General features: G+C 37.4%; 1 long non-coding RNA gene across 1 annotated transcript; it reads left to right on the top strand.

The window, feature by feature from the left end:
- Nucleotides 1–285: 285 nt before the first annotated feature.
- LOC147703354 (uncharacterized) lies at nucleotides 286–1,433 on the top strand. The gene is made up of 4 exons (XR_015297293.1): nucleotides 286–379; nucleotides 469–527; nucleotides 612–726; nucleotides 1,281–1,433. It is a non-coding gene; the product is annotated as an uncharacterized LOC147703354 (long non-coding RNA).
- The last annotated feature ends 2,788 nt before the right edge of the window (nucleotides 1,434–4,221 follow it).

Raw genomic sequence — 4,221 nt, 5'->3', positions numbered from 1 at the left:
CTAGTTAATACTGTTTAAGGCGCGTATTTGAAGGCTTCGGTCGACAAGGCTTAATGTGTTCTTTTGAAACTGGCATATAATTAGCAACTCTTTAACGAAAAACGATCCGCTCGTAAACAGCTCACTTCTGTGTTTCTCTCTGAAGGCTTTTTTCAAACATGGTTCAGGTCAATTCTTGTCTGTACAAACTCTTAAATTAGTGAATGTTTAGTTCGACTAACGTTGTCCAAAATATAACTTCTTTAAATAATGTGGGCAGAATTTCTGAAAATTACTACTATATTACAGGATACCAGCACCCCAAAAGAAAAGAAGTCGGCATTGTTCAAGTTTTGTATACCTGTGCCAATTTGAAGCTTTTCTTAAATGTTCTGAACAGGTGAGCGATGTAGAAATAGCCACTAAAATTAGTTTTTATTTAATTCCTATTTACATTAATATTAATTATACGTTGCCTTTATGTTTTAGGTAGCCGGTAATCTCAGTAGGAACATCCATTCTTTATCACATCAAGTGACTTAGAATAGGTAAGATTCACAGAGATTCCAAATTTGCGTCTATGTAATAAGACCAGGGCTAGTTATTTACCGTACTTACCCTGTACTTTGCAGACGGTTACATCTTAATCGAATATAACAGAGACTATGCAGAGACGTCGCATAAAAGACTATCCTGAATTTCTTTAAGAAACGTAAACAGAATATATATCAGAATCTTCCCAGTCAGGTAAGCGAGGGAGATAGATATATAAATATTTTGCTTTGCTGAAACTAATTCAATCCTGCTCCTACCCTTGTCCTCTCCAAAAACTATTTTCCCATCTCTTCTCCTAATCTCCAAAAAATGGTATTAGAACAAAGATTAAATAGATAAACCCAGTGTTTTCTTTCCTACCCCACTCCTTTTTTCTATATCTCTACCATCCTTGACTGTTCTTTTCAAACTGCTGATAAACACTTATCAATATATTCGAAATGTTTTATGGAACCTAAAGTGTGAAAAAATGACATGTATGTTACCCATGGTACTGGATGTTATTTTTAAGTTTGATCATAGCTATGTTGTTCAAAAAGGGAAAAATTTATATATAGGATACGTAATATAAAACTGAAATGTCTTGATGATATTATTGTCAGGTTGAACTTATATCTACGCGGTATATCATATGTTTTATGTATTAATACTTGGCCACAAAGCTTTTTGGCAATTTGTACTCATCATTTTCAACTGTTTTAGCTTAGATATACTATTTAGTAAAATTTATCTATATTATTTTACAGCACCATGATGGTAAAGTCCTGATGAAGACACGGTCCTCGTGTCGAAACGCGTTGGCAGGAAACCATCTATGATTTATAGAATACCTTTGCATTCCTTTTATCAATGAATCTATATGGAATAATTCAGAATGGTTTTTACAGAGTTCTATTATTGATTTAATGATTTTATCACATGCTTTGTTCTTATCGAATTAAAATGTACTTTATATGCTAAAACAGTTGTTAACCTTTTATTAATTCTGGTTGTTTTTGCCAATTATTGTGTGCCAATATTTTGTTTGTCTGCCTGGGTGCGTTACTTTACAGACAAGACTCTGGCACTGAGCATGTATGAAGGCACAGGATGTGTTGGGGAGTGCCATCGCTTCCACATTTGCAGCATCCCAGGGGGACACCACAGTGCAGGAGAATCCTTAGAACAGCCTGGACAACTCTACATGCTAACCTGAAAACACATGAGCTGTAGGAAGGAGGTTATTCAGATGTGTTAATACAAATTAAATTCAATGTATGTTTGGAAAGTGTTGTCCAGTCAAATCTCTTGCTTACTGTGTTCTTTATTTTCCAAGTTGGCTATACCATGCGCTGTCCTGATAAATGTTTTGTGGAATGAACTCCCTTTTGTGATATTTACTGGGTTTTTTACGAGGACATTTTACTTTTGTCATACGTGTGTTGGAAAAATGTTTTGACATATAATAAAGCATAATTAATATAAGGAAATATTTAAGTAACAATTGACTGGTAAAAAACCTTGATTTTAAATGTTTTTTATATTTGTGCATATATCATGTTTAAAACAAATGTTATATAATCCACATCGCATGTCTGCAAGAAACCCATCTCAAAGCCACAGAACTAATCAAATTGTGATGTGGATTTTCCTGCTTCGCGGGTATGTTAAAATTCGACAGCATGTTATTGGCATGCTAATGCCCCTTTAATTCCAAATGATGCAGATACGCATCAGGGGTGTGGAATTTATTAAAATCTCTACTTGTCCATGGGGCAGGTTGCTTCATAAATCTACTTGTCCTGTAACAAAATCCACTTGCCCCCTTGGTGCCATGTAGGGCAGCAACAAATTATGGTAGCAATCTCATTATGTAAGAGCTCTGATATAGCCTCTTTGATTAAGCCAGTGCTCATACCATAGTAGTGTTTAAATACTTGCAATCCCCTTATGTTGCCACATTTTTGCCGATCTAGTACTGGCGCTGAAGGTAGTGGTAAGCAATAGTTCCAGAGTTAGAATGCTCTTTTGAGTCTGTGCAAACCTACTAACTTGCATGTTTTAAGGGCTTTCAGCAACTCTTCCCTAACCTTTTTCCAATTATGAGAATTGTTGGAAATTTACTCCTGATAATGGCAGACGTAAACCTTCTTCCAGAGTTGGGAAAAAAGTGGTTGGAGGGAAAGTGAACTTGCAAACACTCAGATTTCCACATGAGCAAATTTACACATGCATATTTGCTCATGCTAAAATACAGTTCACAAATATTTTCTAAGAGTACTATTTCTTGCCCTACTTCTGTAAATTCTTGGGAGTTCACGAAAGCCATATAGCTGCACTTAATGCAAGGACGTATGCCATGGGTGCACTTTTGACACTTTCTTTTATAATTGGGTCCCTAATTCGGTGTGGCGTTATCCGTGACCTTTTGTGTTTGTTAACATTCTGTTCCTCTCTCTGTATCGGCTGGCTTCACTGTGAGTGACAGCATTCTGCTCTTTCACAAAGTAGTTTTGTTCAATGCCAGTAACTACTGTGGCAGTGTGTGCTCTTTGAGACCAAAAAACAATTTTAGCTTTTGCCAAAGCTTTTTATAATGGTGAGGGCCCAACAGCTCCCACACCAATAAGGTTTTACAAAAACCATGCCAAAACAATTCACACATTGACAAAACTAAAAAGCTGACCACCAATTTCAGACCTACTGGCTTTGCCAATGCTTGTTTATTTTTGTTTCCCATAATCTTATTAAAACTGGTTACAGTGATTATTTTTGGGAAGTACTAGCATACATCAACACATGTTAGTAAATGATGCTGCAAAGAAACGGTACCTGAAATTTTATAGTAGTTTAGCAAAATGTTTTTTCCCCGCTTTAATTTTTTTGTGACCATTTTATTTTGAAAGCAAAGAATCATCAGTCTTGCTTTCAAGCTTCTGCAAATATGTGTATCAAATCAGAGAGCTTTCTGGGAGCATTATACATAGTCTCATATTGCTAAACGTTGAAAACGTGTGTACACGTTGTTATACTGGAACCACTGTCAATAGTGCAGTCGGAGCTTACAACATTTACTTTGAACGCTGAACCTAATTTTTTTTTTTAACTCTTTATTCGTGACTGCATCAAGTATCACATTTTACATTTAAACATATTACCATCCAACAGCCTTTTTTCGTTTTCCCCCTTTAACTTTCGGCTAATTGACATGTAACCTTTCTCAATTTTACATTAAGTCCAAGTTGACTAACGTTTATTACATCAGTGATCGTGTTGCATTTGCATTACATTGTCGCCTCGTAACTAATCCCTGTCCCACCCAACTCCCACCCCACCCTTCACGTCTCCTGGCTTCTCCATTGGTTAGGCACTGTGTTCCTCGGCATAGTGACCCTATTCTGTCCAGAAAGCTGTATTTGCTTGGTGCTGGCTTACCTGTACATTCAGCAGCCATATCCCTACTCTGTATTTCCCTACCTCTTCACCCTGTAGGTCTGGTTATGGGGTATTCGCCTGTGAGAGCTCTAGGTCCACTTCTTCTACCTCCACCAGCATCCGCTCCCATTCCTGCGCAATTGGATGTTTCCGGAGCCCTTTCTCCTCTTCTCTACGCAGGATTACACTCTCCGCCCTGGCCCATTTAAGCAAATCAGATCGCCACACCTCTACACTCGGGGGCCTGGCTGATTTCCACCTCATAGTTATGAC

This window comes from Lissotriton vulgaris, chromosome 7, assembly GCF_964263255.1.
Source record: "Lissotriton vulgaris chromosome 7, aLisVul1.2, whole genome shotgun sequence".
NCBI lineage: Eukaryota > Metazoa > Chordata > Amphibia > Caudata > Salamandridae > Lissotriton > Lissotriton vulgaris.
This window is presented reverse-complemented; position numbering and strand designations above follow the sequence as displayed.